This window comes from Borostomias antarcticus (assembly GCF_949987555.1).
Source record: "Borostomias antarcticus genome assembly, chromosome: 5".
Lineage (NCBI taxonomy): Eukaryota > Metazoa > Chordata > Actinopteri > Stomiiformes > Stomiidae > Borostomias > Borostomias antarcticus.
The window spans coordinates 26,568,888-26,581,193 of NC_140238.1; the positions used below are offsets into that span (position 1 = coordinate 26,568,888).

The 12,306-nt window shown below is 43.7% G+C and overlaps 1 pseudogene across 1 annotated transcript; it reads right to left on the reverse strand.

The window, feature by feature from the left end:
- Positions 1 to 624: 624 nt before the first annotated feature.
- On the reverse strand, positions 625 to 5,439 carry LOC311309716 (elongation factor Ts, mitochondrial-like; annotated as a pseudogene). The gene is made up of 5 exons: positions 5,292 to 5,439; positions 4,744 to 4,907; positions 1,382 to 1,501; positions 1,208 to 1,289; positions 625 to 1,030 (listed from the first exon to the last, which is right to left on the reverse strand). The product of its transcript is annotated as an elongation factor Ts, mitochondrial-like (transcript).
- Positions 5,440 to 12,306: the final 6,867 nt, after the last annotated feature.

Here is a 12,306-nt window from a genome sequence, read left to right on the forward strand (position 1 = left end):
GTCTGGGTTTGGCGAATGCCAGGAGAACATTACCTGCCTGACTGCATTTTGCCAACTGTAAAGTTTGGTGGAGAAGGGATAATGGTCTGGGGTTGTTTTTTTGGTGTTGGCCTAGGCCCCTTGGTTCCAGTGAAGGGAAATGTTAATGCTTCAGCTTACCAAGATATTCGGGACAATTCTCTGCTTCCAACTTTGTGGGAACAGTTTGTGGAACACCCTTTTCAGTTCCAGCATGACTGTGCCCCAGGGCACAAAGCAAGGTCCATAAAGGCATGGTTGGGTGAGGTTGGTGTGGAAGAAGATGACTGGCCCGCACAGAGCCCTGACCTCAACCCCATCGAACACCTTTGGGATGAACCAGAACGTAGATTGCGAGCTAGGCCCTCTTGTCCAACATCAGTGTCTGACCTCACACATGCTCTTCTGGATGAATGGGCAAAAATTCCCACAGACACACTCCAAAATCTTGTAGAAGTTTCATGATGACACATCGAAACTGGTTGAGTCCATCTGCTTGACACTGGACTGTGCATTTGCACTTCAGCCAAATCAGTAACAAACAAAGGTTAAAAAAAATAACAGAACATGACAAAATCCTGCTGTCCCCCCCACCCCCGAGTCCGTTCACTCTGCCACACCGCTGCCTGCTTCACCACACTGAAACCTGACAGAGTCAAGCCCTGGGGCCCCCTGCTCGGTCAGGAACTGGGCCACACTGGGGTCCGACGGGAGTCTGGGAGGAGGGCCTGAGAGAGCAGCCATGTCTTTGCCTCACCACAGGGCAGGTCGCCCATGTTGCCCAGGGATACCGGGGCCTCCCCCACTACACGCCGGCCCAGCTTGCGCTCCGGGGTGTCCTGCGACCCCTCCTTGCCCCCTTGGAACCCCACCAGGACGCCGTAGCGCCCCATGGCGATGTCAGACTGGCCGGCCGCACCTCCGTGTACTGTATGTACGAGCCGACGTGCCAGCCAGCAGGCATGCCCACCGCCCGGCGCCCGCCTCTCTGACATGTTCTCATCAAGCTGACCTGGGAGAAGAGACAGGAGGAAGTGACATCACTGAATATTATACCACACAACCCGTCACACCTCCTCATGTCTTTCTCACTGACTATCACTCCGGGAATAAGTCTCAATAGAAACAGGAAATACTTGAATTGATAAGCTCAAACATACATGCAGTTTTCAGTGTATAGCCCACTGACCCATAGTGAGAGCCAGTTGCTCGGACAGTGAAGCTCCTTCATTCACATTTGTTTTAGAGAGCACCTCCGCCGTCAGCAGACTCTGAAATGCAGACGATTCAGCAACATTAGACAATGACAGTGGAGACCAACTGAAATCTCCTCGCGTCAACAACTAGGTTGGCAAGCTGTTACCTTGACGTATCCAGTCTGGCCCTGGTTCTTACTCCAATGGTGAGCCATAGTGGCAAAAGTTACATCCTTCACCACTTGCTGGAACTTGTTGCGAGCAACAAAGTCTGTCTCACCATTCACCTACAACACAGACATGTAGACATTCATACACACAATTGTATGTGCAGAGCTGCAGAATAATGTGCGTATTAGAAGAAAGAAACATACACTGACACATGTAGGCCACACACACACGCAATGTAATCCCACAGGGTGTGCTGGGCTTTTGTTTCAGCTTTGAAATAACAATTCCGATTCAGCTCATCCTTGTATGGTCGAATGGCTGCAACAAATCCATCCACGCAAACAGGCACACGTATGGCTCCCCAGGACTAAGTCAGATATCCCTGTTGTATTGCAAGTATGAAATGGAGATCATTAGTAATTTCATTGTCAAACATCTCTAGGGCTTTCTTGCAATTGTGTACCGGTACTTTTACAGTTTCGTCAGGAGGACTTTCTCGGAGGGGACAGCCTGTGTGGACTACACGTGGGTGACGCACACCTGCGAGCCCCCATAGGTCAGCTGCATACACATAACAGAAACGTCATGCCCTGTGACCTGTTATTTTTGTGTGTTAAGATCGTTTCACAAACATTAAGGCAACGTAAAGAGAATATAGCCTATAAATATGTGACCAATCAGCCACTTTCAGCTGGAGGGGTATCCCTCAATATTTAAACTGTCACTCAACAGTAGCGGGCTACCCCCTCCCTCTATTTCAATCAATCAATCAAAGCTTTATTTATATAGCGCATTTCATACCCAGAGGCAACACAATGCGCAGAAAGGTGAGGTGCAGAAAAGAAATACTTTTTATAGCATCCATTTGCAGGCCTGCCCTGGCCCCTGGCTCTGCAGCTGGATGGCTCTCCTACTCTGTGTTAGAGGGATAAAGACATCCATAAATCATCAAATCACAGATCTGCACAAATGGCACAAAGACAATTTGCTTGGGGCGAAAGAACCCCAGTGCTAAGAGGAAATCTATAAGTGGATTTAATATCCACCCACAACTACTGTATCAGATGTCATTCCTGCAAGGTCCAAGACCACTAACAGATAACTAACAGAAATACTTACACAAATAACTAAAAATCCTAACTCAAATACTAATTGAATTGCTGAAACTGAGCATCTGTCTAAGCCTGTTGCTGCCCTCCTGTGGCCGAAAACGGTAAATGCAGTCTATCACCGATAACACACATTTGTAGCCAACTAACAAGAACGTGGAATAAATCATAGCCTACTTGGACAACAGAACATAATGAACATAAAAAATAAAACAAAGTAGGCTACAGTTACTCTTAGCTACAAATAGCCTACAGTATAACCAGAGATTACATGATAATAGTATGAAGAAGCTATCAAAATCCCTACCGAAGCCGTAACTAGCAAAATAGGGCTAATGCTAATATAGCTAAAAATGTGACCTAACTTCATATCCCCACCTTAGAAATAGCTAAAGTACGGCCATATATAAAGCAAACGGATATATTAATGCACTCTTCACTGCCCCCCCCCCCCCCCCCAAAACCACTGAGAGACTTCAGCTCATTCAAAACTCTGCAGGCCCACTGTTAACAAAAACCAAGAGGAGAGAGCACATTTGTCCAGTCTTAAATGCTTTACATTGGCTTCCAGTTACATTTAGAGTTGATTTTAAGGTCCTCCTCCTTATATACAAAGCCCTTAATGGGCGAGGACTAAGCATTGCTAACTCCCTTATCAACTACGCGCCTTCAAGAACATTGCGATAATCCACTGCTGGTTTACTAGAAGTTCCCAGCAACAACAGTCGGCCGATCAGGAGTGCAGCCTTTGTCAATTATGGCCCAAAGCTATGGAACACAACAGCCTACCTATAGATATCAGGGAAGCCAGCTCGCTAAATAGTTTTAAAAGAAAGATAGAAACGTATCTCTTCACTTAAGCTTTTAACTAGCTCCTTTTGCACTTGCAGGCTACTGTACTTTTCTTTCTTTTATCTCCAGCACAATATTTTATTAAATTGTAATTTTACACTGTATTTTACTTGATTTCTTATCTTCATCTCTTATTGTGTTTTGTCTTCCATCTTATTTACCTGCTTGTTGTTTATTTTAGGTCTATTTTTATTTGAAGCACTTTGAGCTATTTGTATGAAAAGTGCTATATAGGCTACATAGTGTAGTATTGTTATTATTATTATTATTATTATTAATCAATCAATAAAACCCTGTCTGTCAATCTGCAGCTGGATGGTATGTAAAATTACGCCCATGGTAAATGTGTGATACAATGAACTCAATACAGGGTTGATGTCATACTCTACTGGTAAATCCAGTGAGAGCCAGCTACAAACCACAGCTGGTCATTGGCTGGTCTTGCTGGATTTACCAGGTCTGTCTGGTCAGTCTCACCCTGTCTGTCAGTCTTAAAGGGGTGTAACTGTAGGACCTCGTCTCATTGTTGCTTGCGGCTTTAATTTGATTTTTATTACACATTTTATTGCACGTCTCTTAGTCCATGCAGCTCACTAAGCACAGCCGTGGAATGGGCACTGGTTAGCGCGCATCAGGATACAATGGAGATATGACCCAAACACAGGCAAAGAATGTTCAGAAAATGTATTCTCAAATGAAATCATTAAAAGCACAAAACATAACGTCTTGTGTTTGTTCAGTGGCTAGTGTTGGGGGGAACTGGGGAGTCCGGTCATCAAGTATGGTCACTGAGTCTTGTCATCGAGTCTGGTCATTGAGTCTGGTCATCGAGTCTGGTAATCGAGTCTGGTCATTGAGTCTGGTCATCAAGTCGGGGCTGTGATAGAAGGGACTTGGTCAGACGGGTTTGTGTCAGTTTCACTCTTCATCAGAGACTCAGAGGTAGAAGTGGCTGCTCTTTGATGGACTTTTTCCAACAATTCATGAAAGAGCCTCTCACGCAGAGAGACCTCCGGACCTCGTGTCCAGTAGGCCTTGGGTGATTGTGGAACGTCCGACTTAGATCGTCCCTTTAGTGTCACACCACTGGACACCATGGGGGTGGATAAGTGGCTAGCGGGGCTGTCTCCCCTACCGGTCTTGGTCATCGCAAATGGTAGTCTGACAGATGGACCTATGACAGACGGGGCTGTGTCAGATGGACCTGTTACAGACGGGGCTGTGTCAGATGGACCTGTTACAGACGGGGCTGTGTCAGATGGGGCTGTGTTAGACGGGGCTGTGTTAGACGTGGGTTTGTCAGGTTCGCTCTTCATCAGAGACTCCGAGGTGGAAGTGGCTGCTCTTTGAGCAACTTTTTCCAACAATTCGCGAAAGAGACTCTGACGCAGGGAGACCTCCGGACTTCGTGTCCAGTGGGCCTTGGGTGATCGTGGAACGTCCGTCTCAGATCGTCCCTTTAGTGCCACACCACTGGACACCATGGTGGTGGATAAGGCACTAGCAGGGCTGTCTCCTCTACCGGTCTTGGTCATGGAGAATGGTGGTCTGACAGATGGAGCTGTGATGGAAGGGAATGGGTCAGACGGGGCTGTGTCAGGTGACCTCTTCATCAGAGAGTCCGAGGTGGAAGTGGCTGCTCTTTGATGGTCTCTTTCCGACGTCTCGTGAAAGAGCCTCTGATGCAGAGAGACCTCCGGACCTCGCCTCCAGTGGGACTCGGGCGATCGTGGAACGTCCGGGTCGGATTGTCCCTTTAGCGCCACACCAGTAGATGCCATGGGGGTGGATAAGTGGCTAGCGGGGCTGTCTCCTCTACTGGTCCTGGTCATGGAGAGTGGTGGACTGGCAGATGGATCTGTGACAGACAGTGCTGTGTCAGATGGAGCTGTGACAGCTGCCCTGTTCACTAGAGAGTCTGCGCTGTTGCAACAGAGCCTCTGACAGCGAGGCAGCACCAGGTCACGTTCCCTGTCGGCCTCGGCTGAGAGCGGAACGTTCAGCTCAGATTTGCCCTTTGAACATTTGCCCTTGTGTGTCGGGAAGGGCTCGGCGACGCCGCCAGACGGCACGGGGGCGGAGCCTCCACTCATCTCAGACACCGGGTCTTCTCCACAGCCCCCCGGATCATAGGAGTCAGAACCTGGAACGTCTTGTCCTCGACAGTCCCAATGGAGCTCATGCATCTGCATTAGTACTTCCAGACGGGCAAGGCAGCTGTCGACCCGGGCTGTCACACTGTCCAGCTCGTCCCTTTTGAGATAGAATAAAATAAATGAATAAAAAAATGACTTTTGATGATTTCAGTACACTTGTATAATCAAAATGCATCATACCACACATTTTACACATAAACACACATCTCACACATGCATGCACGCACACATGCAAGCACAAACACACGCACGTGCATACACACACACACACACAAACACTGTTGGATACACTGCAAAAAACATTATGAACTTACCAATAAGTCTTCACGGTTTTCATCCTAATTTATAAAGGAAATACCAGATGGATGTTGAGGTCATTAAGGCTTCACAAAGACAGAGCAGCTTCTGTAATTGTTTGAATTGTAAATTATTAAAGTACAATGAAACTTTGATTACCAACCTTATTTTTCCTTGGCGATTTCTCCATTGATCTAATAACCAAGAAACGATCAGGATCATAGAGAGAGCGCACAAAACTCCTCTAAAGACTCCATCAAGGTCCAGGAACGGGTTTGGCTGAAAGGGCGTCGCCTCAGGACCTTGGAATGTATGTCCACATGGCACCCTCTCTCGGGTTCTAAAAAAAATATTTCTTGCACTATCGAACATATTGGCAAAGACACATCTTTAGCAACATGTTAATCTAATCGCAAACACCACACTGACGCTTGTCCACTTGTTACAGCAGGATGTACCTTGCCGTTAATGTACATGTTACGCCATAGTGCGAACACCCGTGATGTCACAGACCGGATAGGACACTTGTGACTTCACGGCTATTAATGACGGCGGTTGATGTGCGTGCCGCCATTCAATTATCAACAGTCAAGTACCGAATAGATGCTCTTTCGTTCCGTGTTCCCTCACACGAAGCTCTGTCAGCGTGCACTGTGTGCCGCGCGCGCTGGTGTCTGTGAGCAGGTTGGAACAAACCCACTGTAGACTACAGGGAGGGGGTCTCATCTCACACACTTGTTTTCCAACAGAAATAATTTGAAAATAAATAGGAAATATGACACAGATCCATGCACAAGCTTTAAAAAACGAGAGGATTTTATTTTATTTTGTGTACTGTATATTATTGAGGGGGACAGATTGGCATATTTCAATATTCCAGGGGACATGTCCCCTCCAATGAATGCATGGTTACGCCCATGTATTGTAGGCAACATAATAGTGTACACTCTTGATCATGTAACTTAAACTAGTTGTAATAATGTAGCCTAATAATTGTAGTCGCATATAGGCATATGTTGTTGACATGTTCTACACTTCCTTAAATACTGAAATGTTATTTGAATTCATTATAATCATGATTAATCATTACTATAGCTATTATTCTTCAGTAGGCTATACCTAAGGAGCTATGAATATTGTATTCACCCTAACTTACAAAACGTTTTGATTAGGCTACAAAGTGATTGTTATTGCGGTGTCTTGATTAAACTTGGATTTACTGCAACATTTTTAGACCAGTGTGGTTCTTATTAGGTTCCATTTGTACTCTGAGTTAGGCTAATTATAGACCTGTAAATGTCTATTTGGAACCCCCTCAAGGACCTTGGACCCCATTTTGTGAAAGGATAGACCTATAAGTGTGTCTTTTGTCAGCTGCTGTGAATCGCATTAGGGCTCTTGGGTTGCTGTTGCCCCTGCGGAGACTGCAGCTGCAGACACGCAGGGAGACCCGTAGATGGTGGGTTCACCCTCTGAACCAGAGGAGGAGAGAGTAAGGGCACTACCACAATCTGGTAGCAGAGATCCAGTTGGATGCCGAGAAACACCATAGGTTTTTGCTGGCCATCTATTGTACAGTTCTGTATATTAAATAAACACAGGTGTGGGTATCAAGGAGGTAATAAGAAGCACGTGTGTATATATGTTTTCCACAGGCTTCCTATGTATTAGGACCCGTAGGCTAGATGGTCATGGGAGACATATTTAGTATTTAGTGGACTACATTTATACTATGACAATTGAAAGAAACACCAACTTTGCATTTCTGGACACAATATAGGGGAAAATATAGGGGAAACAATAGAACCAATTGTAGCCGGTATCGTCGACAATTGAATCTTTCCAAACGCGAAGTACGCGCGCGTGAGTTCCACGCAAGAGACGCGCGTGAAAAGGTTTGGTGTAGCTCGGCAGTCACGCGGCCAGTCTGACTATAGCGGCGCCGCAGCAATGTAGTAGCTATGTAGCCTAGGTCTACGTTCAGCCTAGGCTATTTGCGGGACATCGACGTATTCGTTGGCGTATTCGTAAAAACATTTACACACCCGAATATATATTCACAAACAACTTCTGCGTAAGGATTGTTGACATTAACCCATTCTTACGTCTCGTCATATTCAAGTCTCGTCATAATATGGGAGCTATAACGTGCGGGAATGGATGAAGGACTTAAAACAAATTGATAATAAGGACTGTATATTGGAACATTTTGACATAATTAGATTATTGAATAGAGAATATTATTTAAAAAAGAAAAGGGCAGGAGTTCTGAGGAGCCTACCCACGCCCTAGCGGCATATCTCAATAAAGATAAAAAATAAATAAAAACCGATTTTAATAATAATTAAAGCTGCTTCGCAGCGATGAGGCGGGGCCAGGCAATTTCCGACAAGTTTAGGAGCAATAAGCGAGAGAATAGGACAACAGGAAAGTTGACATTCCAATGTTCATTTTGTACATTCGTATCGTAAAACATTTGTAAAACATTTTGATGCGTTGTAAGCTCGATTTTGATAATTCAACAATGGTCAATGAGTTTGTGAATTACAGTCTGAAGATCCAGTGTAGCAAGTTTGGTGTTAATTGATTGAAAAATGTTGGATGAGATATGTTTATTAATTTTTACAGGTTTTGTTTGCTTTTCTTCATAATTGAACATTAACTTCAGCAGCTGTGTACTCAGTCAGTTGCCAATCAATCGATTTAGTCATTGTAATCCTCGGCGGGGGTTGGGTAGGGTTGCCAACAGCGATGTCTCCGATTCGTGGAGCTTGTGTTGGATTATGGGTAACGTAGTTTTCTCTGTATGAAGTGTTGGTTTCAGAGGACAGAATTAAACATATTTTAAAAAATTCAATTTTTGAGATAAAATTCTAAAAAAAAATCATACTACATCTTGGATATGTGGCTAATGTTGTCACTTTTTATGAGGATGATCAGCCATTGATTTGGCGAGAATAAATAGGAACTATATACAGAACTGTTAACAGTAAAACCTTTTGATGTGCTGTGGGCTCAATTTTTCATATTTCAAAAATCTGTGAGGATCGTTTGGTAAGGACAGTCTGAAGATACAGTAGATCCATTTTGGTGTCAATTGAACTAAAAATGTGGGAGGAGATAGGTTTGATAGGTTTTACAGTTTATGAAGAAATCAGAGTGATGGACTTCAAAATTCCTGCAAGGTCAAAGTGTATGAAAGTTTTGTCTCACTTGGGCCTACATTCACGTGGTGGTTTTACAGTGATAGCACCTATGGCTGATTTGTTATGATTTTTTTAAGTTTTAAACTTTAGACTGTTGCTGTAGCGCCACCTTCAGGTTTATTGACCTACAATGCAGGTTGAGGACTTTGGGTATACTACTGGAGCTATGTGCAAATCTTGGTGATTTTTTGTCCACGGGAAGTTAGACTTCAGTGGAAGATGGAGAATAATAATAATAATCAAAATTCCTGCAAGGTCAGAGTGTATGAAAGTTTTGTCTCACTTGGGCCTACATTCACGTGGTGGTTTTACTGTGATGGCACCTATGGCTGATTTGTTATGATTTTTTAAAGTTTTAAACTTTAGACTGTTGCTGTAGCGCCACCTTCAGCTTTATTGACCTACAATGCAGGTTGAGGACTTTGGGTTTAGTACTGGAGCTATGTGCACATTTTTGTGATTTTTTGTCCACAGGAAGTTAGACTTCAGTGGAAGATGGAGAATAATAATAATAAGTAAAACATTTTAATGCATTGTAAGCTCAATTTTGATAATTCAATAATCTGGTCAATGAGTTTGTGAATGACAGTTTGAAGATCCAGTGTAGCAACTTTAGTATTAATTGATTGAAAAATGTGGGTTACAGGTTTTGTTAGCTTTTTTTTTTCATAATTGAACATTAACTTCAGCAGCTGTGTACTCAGTCAGTTGCCAATCAATCAATTTAGTCATTGTAATCCTCGGCGGGGGTTGGGTAGGGTTGCTAACAGCGATGTCTCAGATTCGTGGAGCTTGCGTTGGATTGTGGGTAATGTAGTTTTCTCTGTATGAAGTGTTGGTTTCAGAGGACAGAATTAAACATATTTTTAAAAATTCAATTTTTGAGATAAAATTCTGAAAAAAATCATACTACATCTTGGATATGTGGCCAATGTTGTCACTCTTTATGAGGATGATCAGACATTGATTTGGCGAGAATTAATAGGAACTATACAGAACTGTTAATAGTGAAACCTTTTGATGTGCTGTGGGCTCAATTTTTCATATTTCAAAAATCTGTGAGGATCCTTTGGTAAGGACAGTCTGTAGATACAGTATATTAATTTTGGTGTCAATTGAACAAAAAATGTGGGAGGAGATATGTTTGATAGGTTTTACAGTTTATGAAGAAATCAGAGTGATGGACTTCAAAATTCCTGCAAGGTCAAAGTGTATGAAGGTTTTGTCTCACTTGGGACTACATTCACGTGGTGGTTTTACAGTGATAGCACCTATGGCTGATTTGTTATGATTTTTTTAAGTTTTAAACTTTAGACTGTTGCTGTAGCGCCACCTTCAGGTTTATTGACCTACAATGCAGGTTGAGGACTTTGGATATAGTACTGGAGCTATGTGCAAATTTTGGTGATTTTTTGTCCATGGGAAGTTAGACTTCAGTGGAAGGAGAATAATAATAACTAGTGCTGCGAGCAGCAGTGAGCGGGCCCTCGCACCCCACGCGGGTCGGGGTGTGGCGCCGTTAAAGGGTGTGCTATTTCGGTGTCCAGTACTGACAGAAACTTCCTGTCACCAGTAGGTGGCGCTCTAAGCGTGACTCAATACCGACGCATAGATGTGTTCAGGACAGTACCTTGATGAAGCGTGAGAAATGTTGTGTAAATCGGACAAAGTATGTAGGAGTTATGAGGACTTCCTGTAAGCAGTAGGTGGCGCTGTAGGTATGACGCAATACTGACCTACAGATGTGTTCAAGATGCGACCTTCATCAAGCATGAGCAATTTGGAGTAAATCGGATAATGTATGTAGGAGTTATGAGTTCTTCCTGTTTCACCAGTAGGTGGCGCTGTAAGTGTAACTCAATACCGACGCATAGATGTGTTCAGAAGGTGACCTTCATGAAGCGTCAGCAATTTGGTGCAAATCGGATGATGTATGCAGGAGTTATGAGGACTTCCTGTTTCACCAATAGGTGGCGCTATAAGTATGACGCAATACTGACACATAGATGTGTTCAGGACAGAACCGTCATGAAGCGTGAGATAAATCGGACAAATCGGATCATTTATGGAGGAGTTATGAGGACTTCCTGTTTCACCAATAGGTGGCGCTATAAGTATGACGCAATACTGACACATAGATGTGTTCAGGACAGAACCGTCATGAAGCGTGAGATATATCGGACAAATCGGATAATGTATGGAGGAGTTATGAGGACTTCCTGTTTCACCAATAGGTGGCGCTATAAGTATGACGCAATACTGACACATGGATGTGTTCAGGACAGAACCGTCATGAAGCGTGAGATATATCGGACAAATCGGATAATGTATGGATCAGTTATGAGGACTTCCTGTTTCACCAATAGGTGGCGCTATAAGTATGACGCAATACTGACACATAGATGTGTTCAGGACAGAACCTTCATGAAGCGTGAGATATATCGGACGAATTGGATAATGTATGTAGGAGTTATGAGGACTTCCTGTTTCACCAATAGGTGGCGCTATAAGTATGACGCAAAACTGACACATAGATGTGTTCAGGACAGAACCTTCATGAAGCGTGAGATATATCGGACGAATTGGATAATGTATGGAGGAGTTATGAGGACTTCCTGTTTCACCAATAGGTGGCGCTATAAGTATAACGCAATACTGAAACAGAGATGTGTTCAGGACAGAACCGTCATGAAGCGTGAGATATATCGGACAAATTGGATAATGTATGGAGGAGTTATGAGGACTTCCTGTTTCACCAATAGGTGGCGCTATAAGTATGACGCAATACTGACACATAGATGTGTTCAGGACAGAACCGTCATGAAGCGTGAGATATATCGGACAAATTGGATAATGTATGTAGGAGTTATGAGGACTTCCTGTTTCACCAATAGGTGGCGCTATAAGTATGATGCAATACTGACACATAGATGTGTTCAGGACAGAACCGTCATGAAGCGTGAGATATATGGGACAAATTGGATTATGTATGGAGGAGATATGAGGACTTCCTGTTTCACCAATAGGTGGCGCTATAAGTATGACGCAATACTGACACATAGATGTGTTCAGGACAGAACCGTCATGAAGCGTGAGATATATGGGACAAATTGGATCATGTATGGAGGAGATATGAGGACTTCCTGTTTCACCAATAGGTGGCGCTATAAGTATGACGCAATACTGACACATAGATGTGTTCAGGACAGAACCGTCATGAAGCGTGAGAAATATCGGACAAATTGGATAATGTATGGAGGAGTTATGAGGACTTCGTGTTTTATGGCGAAATGACAAACTT